The sequence below is a fragment of the Panthera onca genome, chromosome B1, assembly GCF_046562875.1.
Source record: "Panthera onca isolate mPanOnc1 chromosome B1, mPanOnc1 haplotype 2, whole genome shotgun sequence".
NCBI lineage: Eukaryota > Metazoa > Chordata > Mammalia > Carnivora > Felidae > Panthera > Panthera onca.
In genome coordinates, this window is record NC_138342.1 from 122,891,796 (window position 1) to 122,917,507 (window position 25,712).

The window sequence follows — 25,712 nt, forward strand, 5'->3', positions numbered from 1 at the left end:
AGAAATTGAGGTGGGCATATATTTAGATTGGGTTAAAAGACGTACCTTTGTAACAGGAGGGGACAGATCCGGAGATCATACTGAGGTCTGGAAGTGTCCTACTGATCTTATTATCACCATAATAAGAGTGAGTAGCAAAGGAGTAAGTTTAAAACCGACGGAGCCAGAAGCTAATTTGTAGCAAACTTCCAAATCCTATAGTTTATACAGGAAAGAGATTTGACAGTGGTTTTCCCAGTTGTGACAATAATTCTAAAAACTTATGGCATTATCAATAATGAGTTGTAAGGATGAAAGAAATTTTCTTTTTTAAAAAAATTTTAATGTTTATTTATTTTTGAGAGAGAGAGTCGGAGTGTGAGTGGGGGAGGGGCAGAGAGAGAGGGTGACACAGAATTTGAAACAGGCTCTAGGCTTTAAGCTGTCAGCACAGAGCCCAACACAGGGCTCAAACCCACGAACCGTGAGATCATGACCTGAGCTGAAGTCGGACACTTAACTGACTGAGCCACCCAGGCACCCCAATAAAAGACATTTTCTAAACTATCGATAATAAAACAAAATTACAGTTACAACAAAGGAAGGACTAAGTTATCTTCTTATTCTCTATATAAAAGTGACACTACAAAATTATTATTAAATAAAGAGGCAATCAAAGCATGTATAAGGCAAAAAAGTGTAGAAAAAATACATTAAGTATTTGATTGATAAAAATATTATACTACTTTACTGGATTTTGTGATCTTTGTGGTAAATGTCAGCTTTTACAATTTTACAATTCATAATTTGTTGCAATTTCTTTTCTCATTATGAATAAATTTTGAATTTCATACCAAATCTTGTATTTGTGATGCTGTATTTTTTTTCCTAAAAAAGCTGCCAAGTTTTGTATGAAACTCATGTCTCCCAAACAACTAGATTCTTCTCTGTCAGTAATAAATCAGTTGCTTAAATTACTTACAGTGGATTCTGTCCTCTGCAATAGAATTCTGAAAGATTAGGTAATTAGTATCAGGTATGGCAGCACGCAACAGAATTTCTAAGAAATGGACTGCTGGAGTTGGTTATCTCACCTGCATGGCTTTGAAAGCTATGATAATCCCCTTGGCAATACATGATAAATTAGGCTTGCCAAGAATGAAATACCTATTAAAGGGAAGGCTTGGCAGGACAGGTGGCTGCTGCACAGCCCCTTAGGTGAGAATGAGAAATAAACAAAATGTGGGGTGGGTTGACTAATTCTAACTGCATTCAAGAGTTAAGGAGGAAGCAGAGGAGGAGAAGGACAAGCTCCATATTTTAAATTCTTAACTCAGTGCACCAAGGATCAGAGAACTCTTACAAGGGCCCTAAAAAAATGGTTCTCCAACTGTGACATGGATAAGCATCCCTGAAAGGCTTGTTGAAGTACAGACTGCTGGATCCAAATCCTTAGAGTTTCTGATTCAGTTGATTTAAGGCAGAGCCCGAGGATGCCCGTTTTTGACAAGTTTTTTTTTTTTTTTTTTTTTTTCAATGTTTTTTTTAATTTATTTTTGGGACAGAGAGAGACAGAGCATGAAAGGGGGAGGGGCAGAGAGAGAGGGAGACACAGAATCGGAAACAGGCTCCAGGCTCTGAGCCATCAGCCCAGAGCCTGACGCGGGGCTCGAACTCACGGACCGCGAGATCGTGACCTGGCTGAAGTCGGACGCTTAACCGACTGCGCCACCCAGGCGCCCCCGTTTTTGACAAGTTTTAAAGTGATGATAATACTTTTGGTCCAGGAACCAGTCCGAGAACAACTGCCTTAAATGAACGCCTTACCTCTTGTACCTGCAGGACAGATGTAACTAAAAATCAGATGAGACGGGTTGCTAAAATACAACTTAGGTTAAATTCAGCCTCATTTAGCCTCTTATATAAAAACACATTAATTAGGAAACAGTGGTACATGGTGAATTGGAATGGAACATTTGAATGGATTTAGATGTCTGAGTATCTGAACATATAAGCCCCACTGAACTTTCCAGTCTAGCAAGTTACCCCCCCACCTCTGTCAGATAAATCTGCCATGCTTAAAGACCAAATGTGACTGCATCTACCATAATTACCTTGCAAGAAATGCTAATTCTTCTTATGGTCCACCCTTCTAGTCCTTATTCACTCCAAAGAGTCACATCCTATGTATGTACAAAGTATGACTAAGGAAGAGAAACCTTAGATAACAAAATAGTGTGGAGATTTTGTTAAATTGTATTAATAAAAGTCTAGAAAATCGTGGGAATGAATTCTGAGAATGATCATTCAAGCTAAATTTATCAACAGGGATGTATTTACTAGAGAATCTGGATTCAGTATTCCAGTTCACAGTTGGGAGTAACCTAAAGTGTTTGCTCAATTATTTAACTGAACCTGAACTCAATGGTAGCCTTAACTAAAGTATTGGTAGCCTAACTAAAGTTAGGCACTAAGAATTCCTTGATACAAGGCAGAGACTTTGGAGAAAGGAAAGTTGGGGAAAATTTAACATGAATGACTAACTTACCCACACATTACCTGTGAGACTTCAAAGGATTCAGAGGACCCTCTCTTTACCAAAACATTGACGATCACTGTAGTGTCATTCTTTTGCAGACGAGAGATCAAGGTAGTAGATGTTTCCCTAGAAATAGAATCGTAAGTTAAATAAGGAGAAGGCCATCTCAGAGTAGCAGAAACCATGTGGCAGTAAGTAATGATCTGAGATTAAAGAATAGATCTATTCAATAGAAAGCAGGGCTCCAGTGACAGTCAGAATGGTTTTATCTATTCTATGTATCTCCCATGAAAACAAAAACCAAAACAAAAAAACTTTTTTGGCTGATAAATGGAGGCTTCACCTAAGTGAAAATTATAGAAAATCAATGTTTCTAACCCAGTTCCCAGATCTAAGCACAAGAACCCCATGACTGAAGAAACCAGGAATACCTAAGGAAGAAATCCAAGATGGTGCCCCAAGTCCATCCTATAAATATTGAACCTAGCCTTTCTGTTGACATTTACTGGTATAATTGTACCCTGGAAAAAGGGAACTACTCATATCTTAAGGAATTATTGCATGCTGGCTCTGCGTAAATGCTATTTTCTGGGGCCCTATACTGCCACTGTGGTCAACTATTAAGAAGGGGACTTATTAGCGTCAAGTGATAAATGGAATTTTGATTCAAGTCCATCTCACAATGGACCCAGCATGTTCTTGAAGACATCCTATAGTTATTTTCCTATTCCTGTAGGCAGACTTAAAAAAAACGACAATACTGGGTGCCTGGCTGGCTCGTCAGAAGAGCATATGACTCTTGATCTTAGAGTTGTGAGTTCAAGCCCCACTTTGGGTGTAGAGATTACTTAAATAAATAAAACTTAAAAAGAAAAAGAAAAAGAATAAAATGACAGCTAGAAGAAATCTCACAATAGCTTCCTGACCTGTGTGATGTATTATATATGTAGGAAAGTCAAGCGAAGCTTCTGGAATTACTGCTCCTTTCCACAATAGGAAACAAAAGGTAATACCAAATCTCTAGGAGGAATCACAGAAATTAATGCTACCATCAAAGATTTGAAAGATATAAGAATGGTGATTCTTATCACATCCCCCTTTAACTCTCTTATTTAGGTTGTGCAAAAGACATTCTTAAAAAAATAATAGTGGATTATCCAAAACTGGCTTAGTCTGCTTGAGCTGCTATATCAAAATATTATAGACTGGATGGCTTAACAATAGACATTTATTTCTCACAGTTCTGGAGGTTGGGAATTCCAAGATCAAGGTGACCATGGATTCAGGGTCTGGTGAGAGCCCTCTTCCTGGTTTATCGAGGGCTGCCTTGTTGCTGGATCCTCACATTAGGGGAGAGACCTCTAGTCTCCTCCTCTTCTTACAAGGGCACTGATCCCATTATGGGGCTCTACCTTCATGACCTCATCTAAACCTAACTAACTCCCCAAAGACCCACTTCTTAATACCATCACATTGGGGGTTAGTGTTTCAACACATAAATATTGGGGGGTTACATTCAGTTCATAAGGCAAGCTTAATTTAGAAATGACTCTGATAAACACCTGATTAGCAGCTATAGATCTAGCAACTCTTTATCCCTATCCCAGTAAACAGAAAACAACAGAAGCCCTTCAATTGCACATGGCAGGGATAGGTATGTACCATTACCATCTTGCCTCAAGGCTAATTAACTCTCCAGGTCTAGTCACAGAATCCTTTATCATCTTACTTTCCCCAGGAGGTCATCCTGGTGATTACATGGATGACATCAGACTGATAAGACCTGATGAACAAGGGATGACAGTTACCCTGAATATCTTCGTAAGACAGATGTATGCTAGAAGATAAGATGTACATAGAAGATAAACCTCATAAAAATTCAAAGTTCTGACAACTTAGTTCATATGTCACTGGATGTCAAGATAGAATTGTAACTGAAATAAAGAAGGAATGAATAATTCCCAGAATTACATGCAAAGATTGATGGGACTTTAGTTTTCCCCCATTAGGGGAAGATGAGTGAGTTTTATTTGTATGAGTGATAGAAAAAATGAGTTAAGCTTTTGTTTTCTGTTGTTTGGAAATCTAAGTCAAGGAAGAAGGGCATTTTTGTGTGTTGAATAACCACAGAGGTGCAATGTAGTATATTGCAGATTGAGATTCACACATGCAGACACTAGACAGATAAAAACAATTCCCCTTCTCCTCTACAACTAGGTTCGGGAAGTGATTTCTATTCTGCCAATCAGATGAACTCTAGATTTGGGAGGGAGAAGTGAGGCACAGCCCGCATTTCTGCTGTGTCTGTCCTCTCTACTGGCAAGTGTGATCATGGACTATGTGTTGGCCGAGTCCCAGTGGCTAGTCATGAGCTTTGTAGGTGTCAAGAGCCAGAGCAAGTTATCTGTTTTGGTGATGTGGATCATCACAGGCATGGCATTGATCTGAACCCAGTAGTAACAGCAGCAGCTTTCTGATTATGACAGTTACCTCCTGTGACAACTTACTGACCCTGATAGCAGCAATCTGGTTTTGGAACCAGCAGCTTCCTGATCACAGAGGAGCAGCAGCTCCTTTGTTGACCAGGTTGTGATCTTGGGGAGTCATTCCTGAAACCACAACCTAGAGTTTTCAGCCATTTCAATAATTATAAAGCCATTAATCTACTTCTAATAAATGCCATCTTACTTAATTAGCTAGAACAGACTCTGTACCTCGAAGATAAACCCAGACTGATACAGAGCATATATGTGAAAGTTACCCAGGAGTGTAATTGTTGGGTCATGATATACATACATTTTTAGATTTACTAAATATTGCCTAAATAGTCTACAAATTTCTGTGCCAATTTACATTCCCATAAAAAATTCCACCAAAATTTGGGATTGTGACATTTTTAATTTTTGCTATATGGATGGGTACAAAAAAGGGATCTTAGTTCAATTTGCAATTCCCCAATTAAAGATTTTTCATACATTGATTGGTAATTCAGTTTTCTCTTTTAATGAATTGTCTGGTAGGTAATATGGTTTGTTCATTTTTCTGTTAACTTGCTTATCTGTATTGATTTATGAATTCTTCATATATGATGTGCACTGTATCATTGCAATTGCAACTATCTTCTAGCTAGTGGCATGTCCTTTCATTTTACTAATGTTATTTTTGCCATACAAAAAATTTTCACATTAATGTATTAAATACATCGAGTTTTCCTTTCATTATCCATGCTTTCTCTGCCTTATATGACATAAAGATATTTTCTTATGTCTTCTTTTAGGTTTTGAACTTTTTCATTTTTACATCTGTAATAAAACTGGAATTTATCTTTTTAGCTATGAGACAGAAGTCTGATTTTATGTTTTACATATGGATAACCAATTATTTCAGAACTGTTAAGTGGTTCATCCTTACCCCACTAATTGTAATGCTACCTCTGTCCTATCCCAAGGTTCTACATATGCACATGTCTTTTTCTGGGTCCTTTAGTTAGTTTCATTGCTTATTTTTCTAAACTTGCAGCAGTACCACATTGACTTAATTTTTATAAGCCTTGACATCTAGTAGGGTAAGCCTCACAGCATTGTTAAAAATTGTTTTAGCTATTCTGGGAAGGCAAGAAGCTATAGTATAGTTATGGACTACAAGAAATAAAGTCAGCCAATACAGAAAGATTAGGGTATATCATGTGGCTCACATTTTTAAACAGATAAAATACTGCATTCTGGACTCTATTAACATGCTTTTCCTGAACTGAATTTATTATTTTAAGTTTTTGACCTTCAACTGCAATAACCTTCTGTTCACACTGGTTAACAAAGCAATAATTACACATAATTCATCAAGTAGATCAGTGGATCCTAGAACCCATTTTTTAAACTTGTGTTTTAATGACCATAATATTCAGCCACAGATAAGAAACTGTATTACAAAATGATATTTTCAATCTGTTTATCTCTGGGTCTACTAATTTCCTTCAGTACTGAAAAGAAGTGTACATGTATGTATTTGTGTATATCCAGTTCATCTTTCAATTTGCCTTTCCCCCAGGTAACCTATTTTGAGAGTGTTTTTCACATAAGTTTAAGAGTGATCCCCCTTTATACGAAGCACTCCATAAAACTGACTCATTTATTTCTCACAGCATGCATATGAAGCAGTGTATAATAAGAAATATATTCTAGGGAAGGAAAATGGTGGTGGAGTAGGAGGACCCTAGGCTTGCCTCGTCCCATGAACACAACTAGATAATTATCAAATCATCCTAAATACCCCAGAAATCAGTCTGAAGACTGGCAGAACAAACCCCCCAACTAAAAGTAGAGAAGAAGCCATATCGAAGAAAGTAGGAAGTGTGGAGATGAGGCTTGGGAGATAAATGGATCATAGCCACTGCAGTGGGGAGGGAGCCATGGTCACAGCCAAGAATGAGAGACAGACTGACATACAGGGTAGTGCACAAGTGAAATGAATCCCCACAGCAATTGTCCTGGAAAGCGAAAAAGCCTGAATTTCTTGAGTTCTTGCAAGCAGCAGGCCTTAAAGCCTGGAGTTTTGAGGGTCAGCATGCTTGGCTCTGGGAGGACTCAGAGAGCACTGTGGTTACTCTTGGAGAAAATGCAGGGCAAACACCCAGCAGACATACAGCATGGAAACAGCGATCTGAGGAGTGCTGGGGCACACAGTGGGGAGGCTATTTGCTCTTCTTGGAGTGTGTCCCAGAGAGACAATGTTCACAGAGAGACTCTTATAGGAACAAAGGAACTGGCCAGTGCCATTTCCATCCCCTACCCATCAGCATAAACACAGAGCCACCTACATAAATAAGCACAGCATCAACACTTGCTACCTAACTTGGTTACACTGAGTGCCACCCCCAGCCTCTCCTGTGCTCTGGTAGAACTGCTGTTCCCAGTCATGCTTGCTTAGGTCTCAGTATGACAAGTCCCCTCCTTTAGAATACTGGCCCAAACTCCTGCTAACACCATGTCTCCCAACCAAGGGGTTTTGCAAGGCCTCAGTTCTGGTGGAAGTGGCAATGGGTCTCATTTCATGGGCAGAACAGAGCACACATAGTTAAAATGAGCCACATTCAGTATAGAGACCAAACACTGCTCACAACAGTCAAAGAGAGCTTCTGCAGACTACTGGCCCGAAGGATAAAGTGGTCAGGATGCAACAGCAGAGTGCACGTGGCACACATTGAAAACATTCCCAGAAGCACAAGACCCTGAGGAACAGGGAACACTACACTTCAGGGCACTACAGAATCTCTCCTTCATAAAGCCATTACCCTCAAGAACAGGAGATGTAGCTGACTTTCCTAACACAGAGAAAAAGGACAGAGACTTAAACAAAATGAGAAGACAGAAAAATTTGTCCCAAATGAAAGAATAGGACAAGGCCATGGCCAGAGATCTAAGTCAAACAGATAAAAGTAAAATGCCTGATGGAGAATTTAAAGCAATGATCATAAGGATACTCACTGGATTTGAAAAAAGAGTGGAGGACATCAGTGAGACCGTTAACACAGAAACAAGAAATAATATAGCAGAGATAAAGGGCTTAATAAATGAAATGAGAAACATGCTTGATGGAATGAACAGCAGGATGGAAGAAGCAGAGGAACAAATCAATGAGATAGAAAACAGAGTAATGGAAAGTAATCAAGCTGAACAAAAGAGAGAAAAAAGAATTATTCAAAATAAGACTAAACTTAGGGAACTCAGTGATTCCATCAAACGTAACAACATTCATATTATAGGAGTCCCAGAAGAAGAAGAGAGAAAAAAGGGGGCGGAGAATTTACTTGAGGAAATATAGCTGAAAACTTCCTTAATCTGGTGAAGGAAACAGATATCCAAATCCAGAAGGCACAGAGAATCCCCAAGAAAACCAACAAAAGCAGATCCACACCAAGACATATTGTACATATGTCACTAAAATGGCAAAATATAGTGATAAAAAAATATTAAAAGCAGCAAGACAAAAGAGGAAATATACAAAGGAAACCCCATAAGGCTATCAGCAGATTTGTCAGTGGAAACTTTCCGAGACAGAGTGAGTGGCAGGATTTACTCAAAATGCTGAATGGGAAAAAACTGCAGCCAAGAATATTCTATCCAGCAAGGCTATTATTCATAATAGGAGAGATAAGAAGATTGCCAGACAAACAAAAACTAAAGGAGCTCATGACCACTGAATCAGCCCTGCAAGAAATATTAAGAGGGACTCTTTGAGTGGAAAGGAAAGGTCAAAAACAACAGTATGAAGGTAGGAAGCACAAAAGCAGTAAAAATTAATATTTCTGTAAAAAAATCAGTCAAGGATTTCCTAAGATAAAAATATGTAAAATATGATACCATATACCTAAAATGTGGAGGAAGAGAGGAGTAAAGAATGGGTTCAAACTTAAACAACTATCAACTTAATGTAGATTGCTATATGCAGAAATGTTATATACTACTGTAATGGTAACGACAAAACAAAAACCACTAAAAAATATGCAAAGAATAAAAAGAAAGAAGTTGGGGCACCTGGGTGGCTTAATTGGTTCAGTGTCTGACTGTTGATTTCAGCTCAAGTCATGATCTCATGGTCATGAGATCGAGCCCTATATCAGGCTCTGTGCTGAATGTGGAGCCTGCTTGGGATTCTCTCTCTCCCTCTTCCTTTTCCCTGCCCCTGCTCACCACTTTCTCTCTCAAATAAATAAATAAATTTTTAAAAATAAAAAGAAGTCAAAATATATCACTAAAGAAAACCAGCAAATCGTGAAAGAAAGACAAGAAATGATTAGAGAAAATCTTCAGAAACAACCACAAAACAAGTACTAACATGGTAATAAATACATATCTATTAATAATTACTTTGAAAGTAAATGGACTACACACTGATCAAAAGACACAAGGTGACAGAATGGATAAAAAATAAGACCCATCTATATACTGCCTACAAGAAGACCCATTAAAACATTTTTTTAACGTTTATTTATTTTTGAAAGAGAGAGAGAGAGAGAGAGTGGGAGGAGGGGCAGAGAGAGAGGGAGACACAGAATCCAAAGCAGGCTCCAGGCTCTGAGCTGTCAGCACAGAGCCTAATGCGGGACTTGAACTCACAAAGCGCAAGATCATGACCTGAGCTGAAGTAAGATTCTTAACTGACTGAGCCACCCAGACACCCCAGAGACCCATTTTAGACCTAAAGACACCTGCAGATGGAAAGTAAGAGGATGGAGAAACATTTATTATGCAAATGGATGTCAAAAGAAAGCTAGAGTGGCAATACCTACATTGGACAAAATATACTTTAAATGTAAAATGTAACAAGATACAAAGAAGGACACAATATAATAATAGAGGTGACAATCCAACAAGAAGATATAATTGTAAACATTAACACATCCAACATGAAGGCACTCAAATACATAAAACAGTTCATAATAAACATAAAGGAACTAATTAATAATAATACAATGATAGTAGGAGACTATAATGCCTCACTTACACCAATGGACAAATCATCTAAACAGAAAATCAAGAAGGAAACAATGGCGTTGAATGACACTCTGGACTAGATGGATTTAACAGATATAGTCAGAACATTCCACCCTAAAACAGCAGAACACACATTCTTTTCAAGTGTATTGGCACATATGGAACATTCTCCAGAATAGATCACATATTAGGCCACAAAATAAGCCTCGACAAATTCAAAAAGATCGAAGTCATTCCATGCATCTTTTTTGACCACAGTGCTATATGAAACTAGAAGTCAACCACAAGAAAAAATCTAGAAGGACCACAAATACATGGAAGTTAAATAACATTCTACTAAACAATGAATGTGTCAACCAGGAAATAAAAGAGGACATTAAAAAGTACATAGAAACAGATGAAAATGAAAATAAAAATACAATGATTCAAAACCTTTGGGATGCAGCAAAAGCAGTTCTATGAGGTAAGTCTGTAGCAATACAGGCTTACCTCATGAAGCAAGAAAAATCTCATATAAACAACCTAAGCTTACACTTAAAGGAGCTACAAAAAGAACAATAACAACAACAATAACAAAAACCCTAAAACCAGCAGAAAGAAGGAAATAATAAAGATTCGAGCAGAAATAAATGATATAGAAACTAAAAAAATAAATAGAACAAATCAATGAAACCAGGGGCTGGTTCTTTGAAAAAAAATCCATAAAATTGATAAACCTCTAGCCAGATTTAACAAGAAAAAAATAGAAAGGACCCAAATAACCCAAATCAACAAAGAGGAGAAATAACAACCAACACCACAGGAATACAAACAATTATAAAAGAATATTATGAGGGGCGCCTGGGTGGCTCAGTTGGTTAAGTGTCTGACTTCAGCTAAGGTCATGACCTCACGGTTCAAGGCTTTGAGCCCTACAACAGGCTTTGTGCTGACAGCTCTGATCCTGGAGCCTGTTTTAGATTCTGTGTCTCCCCCTCTCCCCACACTCCCCCTCCCTACTCGCACTCTGTCTCAATCTCTCTCTCTCAAAAATAAGTAAACATTAAAAAATATAAAGAAAAAAGAATATTATGAAAAACCATATGCCAACAAATTGGATAACCTGGAAGAAATGGATTAATTCCTAGAAACATACAAACATTCAAAACTGAAACAGAAAGAAACAGAAAATTTGAGCAGACTGATAACCAGCAAATAAATTGAATTGGTAATCAAAAAACTCCTAACAAACAAAATTCCAGGACCAGATGGTTTCACAGGCAAATTCTACCAAACATTTAAGAAGAGTTAATACCTATTCTTCTTAAACTATTCCAGAAAATATAAAAACAAGGAAAACTTCCAAATTTATTCCATGAGGTCAGCATTACCCTGACACAAAACCAGATAAAGACACAATAAAATAAGAGAACTACAGGCCAATATTTCTGATGAACATAGATGCAAAAATATTCAACAAAATACTAGCAAACTGAATCCAACAATACATTTTTTTTTAACGTTTATTTATTTTTGAGACAGAGAGAGACAGAGCACGAACGGGGGAGGGGCAGAGAGAGAGGGAGACACAGAATCGGAAGCAGGCTCCAGGCTCTGAGCCATCAGCCCAGAGCCTGACACGGGGCTCGAACTCACAGACCACGAGATCGTGACCTGCGCTGAAGTCGGACGCTTAACCGACTGAGCCACCCAGGCGCCCCCCAACAATACATTTTAAAAAATCAATCACCACAATCAAGTGGGATCTATTCCTGAGTTGCAAGGAATAAATGGCCCAATAGTTACAAATCAATCAACATGATACATCATATCAAAAGGATAAGAATCATATGATCATTTCAATAGACAAAGAAAAAGTATTTGACAAAGTACAATATTCATTCATGATAAAAACCTTCAACAAGGTAGATTTAGAGGGAACATACCTCAGCATAATAACAGTCATATATGAAAAACCTGTAGCTAACATCATTCTTAATGGGGAAAAACTGAGAGCCATTCTCCTAAGGTCAGGAATAAGACACGGATGTCCACTCTCACCACTTATTCAACATAGTACTGGAAATCCTAGCCACAGTAAACAGACAACAAAAAGAAATAAAAGGCATCTAAACTGGCAAGGAAGAAAGCAAACTTTCAGTATTTGCAGATAACATGATACTCTATATAGAAAGACTCTACCAAAAACAACAACAACAAAAAAAAAAACCTACTAGCACTAATCAACAAATTTAGTAAAGTCACAGGATACAAAATCAATATACAGAAATCTGTTGCATTTCTATACACCAGTAATGAAGCATCAGAAAGAGAAATTAAGAAAACCATCCCATTTACAATTGTACCAAAAATAATAAGATACCTGGAATAAACCTAACCAAAGAGGTAAAAAATCTATACTCTGAAAACTATAAAACACTGATGAAAGAAATTGAAGATGACACAAAGAAATGGAAAGATATTCCATGCTCACAGACTGGAAGAAAAAATATTGTGGGGCAGCTGGGTGGCTGAGTCAGTTAAGCAAACATCTGGCTTCAGCTCAGGTCATGATCTTGCAGTCTGTGAGTTCATGAGCCTGGAACCTGCTTCAGATTCTGTGTCTCCCTCTCTCTCTACCCCTCCCCTGCTCATGCCTCTGTCTCTTTCTCTTTCTCTCAAAAGTAAATAAACATTAAAAACAATTTCTTAAAGAAAAAATATTGTTATAATGTCTATACCACCCAAAGCAATCTACATTTAATGTAATCCCTTTCAAAATACCAACAGCATTTTTCACAGAACTAGAACAAAGAATCCTAAAAACTGTGTGGAACCACAAAAGATCCTGAATAGCCAAGGTGAACTTGAAAAAGAGAAACAAAACTGGAGGCATTATAATTTTGTACTTCAAGTTACATTATAAAGCTGTAGTAATCAAAATAGTATGGTCCTGGCACAAAAATAGACACATAGGTCAATAGAACAGAATAGACAATCCAGACACAAACCCAAAATTATATATGGTCAATTGACAAGGCAGGAAAGAATATCCAAATGAAAAGACAGTCTCTTCAACAAATGGTGCTGGGAAAACTGGACAGCAACATACTGCACCACTTTCTTACACCATACACAAAAATAAATTCAAAATAGATTAAAGACCTAAATGTAAGACCAGAAACCATAAAATTTACAATTTTACAAAGAGAGCACAGACAGTGATTTCTCTGACATGGACCATAGCGACTTTTTTCTATATAGGTCCCCTGAGTAAAAGGAAATAAAAGCAAGAATAAACTATTGGGACTACATCAAAACAAAAGTTTTGCACAGTGAAGGAAACAATCAACAAAACTAAAAGGAAACCTTACTGAATGGAAGAGGATATTGGCAAATGACATATCTGATAAAGGGTTAGTATACAAAATACATAAGGAACTGATACAACTCAGCACCCAAAAAACAAAAACCCAATTAAAAATGGATCAAAGACATGAACAGACATTCTCCAAATACATACATATGGCCAATAGACATATGAGAAGTTGCTTATCATCATTTATCATCAGGGGTATGAAAATCAAAACTACAATAAGGGGCACCTGGGTGGCTCAGTCTGTTAAGTGCCCGACTTCAGCTCAGGTCATGATCTTGTGGTTCATGAGTTTGAGCCCCACATCAGGCTCTCTGCTGTCAGAACAGAGCCCACTTCTGATCCAGGGTCTCCCTCTCTCTGACCGGTCCCCACAATCTCTCTCTCTCTCTCAAAAATAAATAAACACTAAAAAAAAAAAAAAAAAAAACTACAATGAGATATCATCTCACATTGGTTAGAATGCCTAAAACCAAACCACAATAAACAACAGGTATTGGTGATGATGCAGAGAAAAAGGAGCCCTCTTGCACTGTTGGTGGGATGCAAACTGGTACAGCCACTCTGGAAATGGTATAGAGATTCCTCAAAAGTTAAAAATTGGGAGCGCCTAGGTGGTTCAGTTGGTTGAGCATCCAACTTCAGCTCAGGTCATGATCTCACAGTTTGTGAGTTCGAGCCCTACGTCAGGTTCTCTGTGGTCAGCACAGAGCCCACTTCAGATTCTCTGTCTCCTCTGTCCCTCTCTCTCTCTGCCTCTCTCCTGCTTTCTCTCCCACTCTCTCTCTCAAAAATAAACTTAAAAAAAAACTTAAAAAAAAAAGGTTAAAAATTGAACCACCCTATATAATCCAGCAATTGCACTGCTAGGTATTTACCCAAAGAATACTAAAATACTAATTTAAAGGGATACATGCCCCCTAACAGTATTATTTGCAATAGCCAAGATATGGAAGCAGCCAAATTATCCATTAACTAATGAATGCATAAAGAAGATATGATATATATAAGATTGAAGATATGAAGATAAAACACACACACACACACACACACACACACACACACACACACACACACACTGGAATATTATTCAGCCATAAAAAAGAACGAAATCTTGCCATTTGCAATGACATGAATAGAGGTAGAGAGTATAATGCTACGTGAAATAAGTCAGATAAAGGCAAATACCATATGATTTCACTCACATGTGGAATTTAATAAACAACAACAACAACAAAAAATAAGCAAAGGGGAAAGAGAGAGAAAAACCAAGAAATAGGCTCTTAACAATAGAGAACAAACTGATACCAGAGGGGAGGTGAGTGGGGGGATGGGTGAAATAGGTGAGAGGGATTAAGGAGTACATTTGTGATAAGCATGGAGAGGTTAAAATAAAAACTTGGGGTGCCTGGCTGGCTCAGTCAGAAGAGCATGCAACTCTTGATCTCAGGGTCATGAGTTCAAGCCCCACGTTGGGTGCAGAGATTACTTAAATAAATAATAAAAAAAAACCTGTTTAAAATTAAAACTTTAAAAAAAAAAGAAATATAGATACAGTCTTCTTCTCCAGTTCCTGTTACAGAACTGCTAAAATTTTTGTAATTTCCTGAGTACTACAGGTAATAAGAGCATCCTTTGTTATATTTGGTTTTTGTATATAATTCGTTAAAACCCTTGCAATTTCCTAAGAGATTGAAGTGTTTTTTGTTATCCATAAGTAATTTTAATCACATTTGACTTATACTAATGAGTTAGGGTGGAGTCCCAAATAGCTTCATGATAGGGCTGGTCACCAGAAAGACCAAGTGCTTAGAGGGTTGGAAATTTCAGCTCCAGCCACTGACCTTCAGAAAGAGGGTTAGGCTAGGGACTTGAATAATAAAGTTCTACAAAAACTTTTGAAAGATGAGATTTTCTGAGCTTCCAGGTTGGTGAATGCCTCCATGTGCTGGGAGAATAACACACCCAAGTCCAGAGGGACAGAAGTTCCTATGTTTCCTAGGGTTTTGTATGTCATCCTAGTAAAATATCAAACCTGAGAAGGGTGTTTTGGGAACCTCTGTTTGTAGTCAAATCTGACAGAAGTTGTGGGTAACCTGGGGACTCATCATGTTTTATTGGTATCTGAAGTGGGGCAGTTTTGTGGGACTGAGCCCTCAATGTGTGACATTTGGTCTAACTCCAAGCAGTTAGTGTCATAATCGAGTTAAATTGTAGGATAACCAGTTCATGTCTAACAGAGAAGTGAATTGTACCATTGTGGGGAAAAAAATATTCACACATCTGGTATCAGAAGTGTTCTGTGTGAGACTGTAGAGAAACCATTTTTTCCCAGAAGTAAATCCTATTGTACCATGCTCATTACACAGAACAGGAAAACAAGACACAGAGCAATTAAGTAAAAGTAAACAGGCCAGGCCCTCCCAATTAATAAATATTATTACTGAGGCTTGAACCTAGGCTTCATCACTCTCCCTTGTAACCTCTTCAACTCCACTCCCTCTCATTAAACCAGTAAGAAATTATATTATTAACACAGCTTTATAGCTACAACCAAAGACCCGTACTTCCAAAGGAGAAGGACAAGGGGCTCTGAGAATAGGTAACAAGAGAACACAACCTAATCTGGAGGGAGTGGGCAGGTAGTTAGGAAAGGTTGCAATGAAGAAGAAATATGTAAAATGAAATCTGAAAGATAGGCAGGATTTAGTCTTGTGAAAGGTGTTTTTCCTTTTCTGACAAGGGGATGGGGGAGAATGCAAGAGTACAGGGGTGCCTTTGAAGAAGCCAGTGCAGCTGGAATTCAGACAGAGGCAGAGTGTGGTGTGACCTCAAACTGGAGCCATGGCCTGGTGGCCCAGGTCAGATAAGTGCCTCGGCAAGAAGTGTGGACTTGATCCTTCACCTCCAAAGGATTTCAAGCCAGAAGTAGCATGAACAATTTATGGTTTTAAAAACAATGTTTGAATACATTAAAGAAGGCACAATGCTAGAATTTCATTAATAAAAGGAAAAATTTATGGAAATATTTCCACAAATAATTACCTTTATTACAATTTTTCTGAAATGCTATAAATTCATCATCAAAACTTAAATTTAGCATGGAACCAAAATAACAGACACCAAAGAGCACAGACTTTGGAGAATTCATATCATACTTACATTGCAACTGTTCGAACTACTCACTGCGTGATTCAAAGCAAGTTATGTCATTGTTATGTGTCTCAACTTCCTCATCAGTGAAATGGGAATTAGATTTACTTATGGACTTTTATTACCACTGATGGGGTTTTGTAGTGACGGGCATCCAGAGCCGATGGCCAAGAAAGAATTCTTGAGACGTCTTTGGTGCAAAAGGGTGATTTTTATTAAAACAAGGGAACAGGACTCATGGGCAGGAAGAGCTGCCCTGGGGTTGTAAAGAGTGATTGGTTATATACTGTGGAGCTGGGGGAGATAAAGTCAAGAGGAGTTTCTTAAAGGGATTTGCATATGCCAAAGAAAACTCACAGATCACTGGAGGCCTAAGGATTGTCAAACTAAGGTTGTTTTTCCCTCTAGCAAAGCATTATCATTAAGATAGTAGGGAGTTCCTAGAGATTAGGCTGTTGATAAGATTGCCTTTTTCTTGTAATTTTACTAAGATATTTGCAAACTGATGGAGACTCTATCAGTTAACCATTTATTTTCTTTCCTTTCCTTTGTTCTTGGGTAGCCAGGAGTACCTGAGGATTGTCACACATATCCCACCTGGGGGTTGGCAGTTGTGCCAGCTTGTGCTTGGCCCTCAGCTTGCCTTATACTTTGTCATCACCACCACTTATCTATCAGCAGGAGCCCTCTAAAACTTAGAAATCTGGTTGAATTCAGCCCAACTCTCCAGCCCATGATGATTAAAAGCCCTTTCTACAACTTCCTGTAACTTCCAGTGGCTCAGTGCATTAATCATCTCCATTTCTATATATCTGCACCCACCAGCTTCCTCAGCATATCAATCTGAAGGGAAGGCTGGCACCTTCAAGATGTCACCAAGTTTCTGAACCCAGATATTGCATAAATTGCACAAATGCACTTGGGATGCAGAGGGAAGGCCTCACAGGGAGGACAACTCAGGGTGCTGCAGTCTCCCATCACCTCACTCATTCCTTCTCCTGTCTCCCTAGCTTCCTAGTTCCCTTTCTGGTTCAACAACAACCCAAACACTCCTTCTCTCACTAAAAGTGACTCTGCCCATGCCTAACATCCTCACTGTCTCACCTTATGAGTCACCACAGTATTTTTCTAGCAAAGATAGCCCTCCTTTTTTTTAAAAGAGGAATTCTGATGAATAACATTGTCTTCAGATCATCACATGCAGATTTCAGAATTATTAACTATAGATGGTAATCGTGAGACAGGGAAGCTGAAGGACACCATGAAGGAATGTTTTTTCTGCTCCTTTTCCTGCTTCTCTTCTTGCTAGGACCTGCACCCCTACCCTATGCATGGCTTATGGAACAGATAATGTATGTCCTCCTTATAAAGGTCAAGGAGTTAGTGATTTCTTTGGAGTCTTTCAGCACAACAGATAACACCTGAGGAGTGACCAAGCAGGGTCGTCATGAATGTTCTCCAAGTCCACTGACTCACCAAGACCCCTGGCTCCAGGGCATAAGTGACTTATGGATGATACTGAAACACTCATCTTTGTTCCTGGATGCCTGAGAAGACATGTGTACCAGACCACAATCTTCAATAAAAACCCCAGGCCCCAAGTAAAGACAAGACTCATCCTTCTTTCCTTTCGGAGTCTCTCAGATGCTTTGTCTGTATCTGTACTCTCTCTGTGTCTTTGATAAACCCTGTTCTCACTTCCTCTTGGATTGCATTTGATTGCTGCCCTACAAAAAGCCAACAGCCCCATTGGCTGGTCCTGTGGGACCCCCTTCTGAGTCCTCAAACCCAGCCAGCCTACATTAGCCACTATTATCAGTGTTATTATTATTTGTTGGTGCACACATACCGTTTCTTAGTATGTAGAAAAAACATGCCTTTAACCTTTAATTTAGGTATTCCTTAAAGCAGAACCATCCCCCATCAGAGTCTCTCTGATCCAAACCAGAAGGTGACAGTATTAATTAGCTTTGTTCCCTAAAAAAATGAATCTCAATTGATAATAGCTTAGAAAACAAAGCTTTATCTTTTCACCAGCATTTCATGTGGACTTCAGGTCCACTACGATAGGCAGTGCAGGCTGTGGCTCTGCTCCATGAGTCTAGGGCAGAGTCAAACATTCAATGACTCTCAACCTTTCTGCTCAAACATGACATATATGATGCCTACTCACCTCTTATTAGCCAAAGAAGTCCCACTGCTAAGTTCAATGTCAGTGAGACAAAGTAGAGAGACTGAATATACAAGTGAATGACAAGCAGACCTATGCAATAAGACTTTGACCCATAACCTGGGCAGCAAACAGTCCAGGAAGCCAAACCACAACGTCTGTAGTAATTGGTCCACATGGTCAGGACTTAGTCAATGACTAACAGAAATTTTTGCCCCTGCTTCCAACTCAGGATCAACCAGAGAAAGTCAAATATGCTCCCAAACCAATCACATAATATTCCCCACTTCCAGTTCGATCTGTCTCCAGCTTCCCCATGCCAACAACATCCGATCAGCATACCTGAAGCCTTCCCCTTCTTTCACTATAAAATCCCTCTCCTACTCCCCTGCCTGCCTTTGAATCTCTGCCAAATGCTAGTGATGGAGGCTGACTGCCTTGCTATAAGGAAAATCTGAATAAATAGCCTCTGTTTATTCTCAATTGGGTGGTCTTTGCTTGTTTCCACAAAATATATCCCTCCCATGGTGGGAGGGTCAGGTGGGGAGAGTTACCACAAATCACATGGCAATATGTGAGTATGAATAATCCTCTTTGAGGGAAGGGGAGAAAAAATAGATGGGGAAACAATACGTAATCTGCCAGTTTACCCTCTGGATCACGAAGAATTGCTTCCGTCCTCTCCACGTGCAAAATCCCACATAATTATGAAAGCACATCTGAAGTCCAGGATCTCCTGATTGTCTCTACTTCACATCGGGGCATATCTACCTTTTCTTCAGAGATATATGGACTAAAACACAAGTTATATGTGTAAGATATAATAGTAGCTGAGGAATAAGGTAATAGTAACAAATACTCTTCAGAAAGGGAAAGAATGAGAGCTACATAGCAGTAACTTACCAATAGCAATTCTAAAATTCTTTGGGCAAATGTTGCAAAGGCTTCCTCTGTGGAGAGGAAATGCTCTTAGATTTGGCTCTACTTTTAGTTCCTGAAAGTAATTCTTCAGTCCATTTTTCTCCATGGCTCTTGATTCTACCTTCTAAGAGACTCTACTCTTTCATTATCCTCCTTGACCACATCTTAAGAGGTCACTGAAAATATGTCTTCCTTCATGGTGGAGATTTGTTAAAGAAAAAATTATTCTGACACTTGTTAAGACTGTAAGGAAGACTTCAGGACTATTGTAATAGGTGCCAAGACTATCACAATAGGGAAAGAAATTGGGATTAACTCCAAATAGAACCAACACAAGTGGGGATTTACAGTCAGTGAGAAGAATGAAGGGGTGGATGGAAAATTACTAAGAGAAGGGTGTGAAGGGTAGCTGTTGAACAAACATAACAGGATTCTTGCTGAAGGCAAGCCAGGGTGATCAGATGTCAAGAGTAAGAGATGAAGAATTATTTAATCAGATACTTAGGGTAAGCAGATATCAAGAATAGAAGGAATTCTAGAATGGGAGTGGGAGGGGAGAACTAGTCAGAAAGAAGGCTCTTAAGGGTCAGCATCTTTCTCAGCCTGCTTTCTACCTATAGACATTCAGGGACCCAAAAGTTTGCTTTTACATCTTGCAGTCAAGTTCTTTTCAAATTCAGGCCAGTGGTAGCTTTTTTGACAATCTCAATCTCTCTCTCTCTCTCTCTCTCTCTCTCTCTCTCTCTCTCTCTCTCTCACATACACACACACACAAATGCAAACACACACACACACACACACACACACACACACACACACACACACACACAGCTGTTGGCTTTGTACCTATTGGATTTCAGTTAGATCCATGTGACAATAGCTACTATAATTTTTTAAGAGCCTCTCCCCATAAGAGGTTTGAGCATATTGATCTTTTATTGCATAGACAGGCCCTTACCTCTTTTCTCTGAGCCATCTCTTTTCTCCTGTCCAGCTAAAAGGATTTACTTCAAGGGGAGGGAGGCACCTTAAAATATTTACAGATTTTAACAAGGAAGGTGGTAGCCATGCCTCTTGATTTATTCTTCTGCCCAAGATTGAATTTTAATTGGCCTCTGTTGCTCAAAGTATTTCTAAATTCTTTTATTGGTAGATAAGAAAAACAGTAACATATTTCAATCCTGCAACTTCAACACTTCTAACACTTCTAACACTTCTAATTCTCTCTTTCCTCTTATCCCTGAGTCCTCTCATCCTCTCATTGTTTACTTAGTTCATCTCTTCATTTCTTCTTTATAGTTGTCAAATGCACCTAATAACAGCCACAGCACATTAGTGACATTCAGTTTCACCACACCTTAACCTAAAGTCACAAGTATATTAAGTGTTTTATCTACCTTCAAATCATTATGGATAGCCATTATACCAAACATTCACCACTCCATGTCAAGATTGCCATTTTCCCCCCATCTTTAAAGTTTCCTTGTCACACACTCACCAGAAATCAATGTCATATCTTTTAGGATTTTGGTTATGCAGCATTTCACTCCTGGCTACCCAGTCAGCTTTGCTGTAATAATGAATGATCCCCCAAATCTCTATGGCTTATAAAATAAAGGTTTATTTAGTACTTGTGTTACATGTAGGCTGAAGGTGGGTTGTGACTCTACTTCACGTGGCTTCTCATCCTCAGACCCAGGCTAGAGAAGCAGCCCCTATTTACAGCATGCTGCCCTCATGACACACAAAAGACCATGTTATAGCTGACCACTTAATGGCATTTATCATATACACTCAAATATGACTGGCCAAAGGAAGTCACATGGTGAAACCCACTATCAATGGGTGGGACAAGGAAGAATACTCTTCAGTGGGTGAGAACTGCAGGGTAAAAATGTACAATCTTCTCACAAGGAAAGGGAAGCAAACAATTAAAGAAAAGATCGAATTGACCATATTGGTAAAGAATAGAATTATTGGAGGAATATATTTTTCTCTCTTGATCTTGACAAGCAAGAGAATTAATAAATGAGTCAAAAATCCCCACTAAAACTTTGATAAGAAGAAAAAGAAAAAACAGACTGTGCATGTGATTTCCTTTTGCTCTTGACTGATTTGTTTTTGCTCCCTCTCTAGTCACACATAAAGTGTAATATGTCATATGGAATAAAAGAAAAAACAGTCTCCATTAATTTTGCTCATTTTCCATTCCTAAGACTGCTGAGACTAGGGACACTGGGTGGCAGTGGAAGGGTAGGATTATAGATTCCACCTCTTAGGGACGTAAGTCTATTCCTCTCTCCTATAGCTTATTAACTTGCACGAGCAGAGTAGGCCAATTCTTGGAATAGCACACAGATCATAACACCACATCTACCCTTTACTAATAAAAGTTCTCAAAGTATTAGAGTAATCTATAACAGAACAGTAGCTAAATGCCCAACTACACTCTATGCTTTTCGTATGGTCCAGTTTTGGGAGGAGAGACTCAATCTTCTTGAACAGGGCAGCTGCTAACTTATATGTGCTTTTGTGCCAAAGACGAAAAAGGTGTCTCCCCTTGGTGGACAAATTAGGAAAACTCCATTAAAAAAAAAATTTCCCTCCCTCCCATGTGGTGAATTCGTAAAAGATGCCCCCTGAAGGAGAGCACATGGCTTAACTAAAGAAAGTAGCTTTGTGTAATGAAAAAAAAAAATGCAATTTTCTCCCAGCAAATGTAGTCATTAGCCAAGGTTTCAACTTGGCAAGTGCAATGTGGCTTTGACTGAAGCCCCCACTCACCTCTTGGACCAGGTGCCTTTGTTCAGCACACAAAAACACAATTATGAGTGACAGCCTTGCACCTGACATTGAGCATGGGATGCAAAAATCTCATGTAAAACTTGTCCAAATGAATATTTTCCCTCAATAAATTTCATTCTCAGCTTCTGCAGACTAGCGTTGAGTGGTTTAATTAAACTCCACACTGACGTGAGCCAGTCACTAACATCCATTCTCTATTGAGAAAGGAGCCTTAGCTAACTTAGTGGTTTGAGTACAATAAGACCTTTCTCTTCTCTGTAGGTAATATGTCATGTTTAGTGCCCTCTAATGGAGTTATTTATACACTTCCTTAATGCAGAAACAAGCTGGTGAGGTGGGGTTTTTAGGTTTTCTTTTTTCTCTCTCTTTCATTATCGTTTTGCATTTTATTCTCCTTTTTGGTTCAGTCTTCCACATTCAGATCTTTATCTTTTCTTGCCAATCACCAGTAACAGTATACTTGAAAATGTTCACAGGATTTTCTCCAGACACCTGCTGTCAAGTAGCACATGTAGGAGACTTGTCCAGTAAATGGCCTCTCATTAGAGAGATTTGCCATATGCTATTATAAAGAAGTCATTCTTCAACCCCTTTGCTTCACACAGCATCATACTCAGCGGTGCAAATGTACGGGTTATTTAATGTTTCACAACACTCACAAATGGAGTTTTAACAAAAAATGATCAACAGACTAAGACTATTTACTTTAGGGAGAAGCCAGTGTCAAAGCATTGCAGCAGCCTGAACTGTAATGTGAGTTCTAATTTTTCACGTTGGTACAGTATCCACTCTGGCAATGTGTGTGTTCAAAGTGCAGAAAGAGTGGCTGGTGACTTGTTTTTCTTAAAATATATCTACCCACAGTAGAAGCAGTCATGAATAATCTAGGACCACTCATCAGAAGCCACACAAAGTACATAAAATAGAAAATAAAAATAAATCAGTGTTTTAAAAACCTGCTCAGTTCTCATTTGCTCAGTGTCATTTGAAAGTTGACTTTTTAAATAACACCTCTTTTGAAAAACTTTGTTCAAATTAAAGAAATTCATCTATTCACCTAGTTGAGGGGAATCAATGTGGTTGATTATTTCAACATGACAGAAATGAGTTTATATGGTTTGAATAAGGTAGTTATAAAGTTTCATTGCATTGTGCTCCTCTTGGGGATTCCAAAAGCAATGATTCAGAGATGACTGTTCTCCAGTTGTCATCTTTCTCAACTTTATTTAGTGTGAAGAGAAAAAGAAGGATGTTTCCAGTTACAAGTAATAGAGATCTCAAATCAAACTAGCCAGAATACTGACAAATTATTTTATGTAATAAAAGGTCCAGAAGTAGAGAGGGCAATAGGCTGGCTAAGTCAGTGGCTAACAATGTTATCAGTTCTATCCTTCTCTCCACTGTGGTTGGCTTTATTCTCAGGCTTATTACAAGATGACTTTAGTAGTTCCAGGGCTCATATCCTGATAAAATACAAATGACAGATTTTTTCTTTCTATGGATCTCTCTTAGGAGCAAGAAAATGTATCCTAGAGGCTCTCTTTGAAGCTTTCACATCTCATTTCTAAACCACCACTGGCAAAAGGAATGAGATTACCCTTAAAAAAAACCCAGCCCTACTGTCAGAGCTGGGGAGGCATCAGTTAAGCCTTAGGTTCATGGCTCCATGGTGTTGGGGGGCTTGGGGGGCAATACTTTCACAAAAGCAGGTTTCTAGTAGAAAAGAAGAAAAGAGAAAATGGATGCTAAATGAGGAACTGATACAATTCTCTCTGGATAGCTAAATCTGCAAGTGCACCTGACCCTTGAACAGCAAAGGTTTGCATTGCTCAGGTCCAATTATACGTGGATTTTTTTTTTGATAAATACAATATAGTACTTGGAAAGTATTTTCTCTTCCATATGATTTTCTCACAAACATTTTCTTTATTCCAGTCTTATTGTAAGAACACAGCATATATAATACATATAACATGCAACATATGCGTTAATCTACTGTTTATGTTATTAATTAGACTTCCAGTCAACAGTAGGGTATTAGTAGTTTAATTCTGGGGAAAGTCAAAAGTTATACAGGGGTTTTCAACTGTACAGGTGGCCAGGGTCCCTAAACCCGACATTGTTCAAGGGTTGACTATAGTTTAATAAATTGTAGTGTCTCCAAACTACTACTGAAATCCTGACTTTAGAAAGCTCTTCCTTCTCAAGAGATTGTCCAGTTTCATCATGAGGTTTACTATTAAAAGGGAAAAGAAAGGAAAAAGAAAAGAAAAACCCTATACATTCCTAGAGATGTATTTACTCAGCCCTTTCAACCTCAAAACTAAGAAATTTCACACAATCTTTAGAGTAGATATTTTGGCTCCTTTTAACTGCTGGATATTCACCACAGAGAAAGCTGAATGGATTTATGGCCAATATGAAGACTTGCTGAGAAGCTAAAAAAATTATGGATCTTCTCAAAAGATATGGGAAACATTGCAAGTTTATTGTATTCTATATTTTTTTCTGATGTTACAGCTACCAATCCACATACTTTTGGGATCCCATGTAAGTATTCCACAAGTTTTTTAAATAGTCTTAACCTCTTGCTACTCAAAATATATTCCTTGGACCAGTAGCATCAGAGTCATGTGAGAGCTTGTTTGAAATGCAAAATCTCAGGCCCACCTCAAACCTACAGAATCTGCATTTTAACAAGATTTCCAAGAGATGAATATGTACATTAAAGTTTGAGAAGCACTACCACAAGGTATATGTAGTTACTCCTTTGGCTCCCGGTGCCTGGGGGATCCTATACAAAATAGAAATCCAGCAACTACAGTGTAGTATAACCTACATCATTTTAGCTTGCAACTTGAGGAACCAAGAAATTAATATCATGGGCTCTGAAAATAAAATTCTTCTCTCTCTTAAAATAAATAATAAACATGTTAAAAAAATGTTTAATGTTTATTTATTTTTGAGAGAGAGGAGAGCATGAGCAGGGAGGGGCAGAGAGAGAGGGAGACAGAGGATCTGAAGCAGGCTCTGTGCTGATAGCAAAGAGCCTGATGTGGAACTCAAACTCATAAACTGTGAGATCATGACCTGAGCCAAAGTCAGACACTTAACTGACTGAGTCACCCCAGGACCTTTCCCTTTCTCTCTCTCTCTCTCTATATCTATATCTATATCTATATCTATATCTATATCTATATCTATATCTATATCTATATTTATTTATATATTTAAAGTGGGGGGAAGCACCTGATGGCTCAGTTAGTGAAGCATCCAATTCATGATTTTCACTCAGGT

General features: G+C 38.4%; 1 long non-coding RNA gene across 2 annotated transcripts in view; it reads right to left on the reverse strand.

Annotated features, from left to right (window-relative positions):
• Positions 1-25,712, reverse strand: part of LOC144616028 (uncharacterized) — a 116,107-nt gene that overhangs the window by 59,137 nt on the left and 31,258 nt on the right. The window contains exon 3 of one of the 2 annotated variants that reach the window (XR_013554882.1): positions 2,539-2,644. This is a non-coding gene — a long non-coding RNA (uncharacterized LOC144616028). Of the gene's footprint in view, positions 1-2,527; positions 2,645-25,712 lie in introns of both variants that reach the window. The other variant, XR_013554881.1, reaches the window with a different exon arrangement.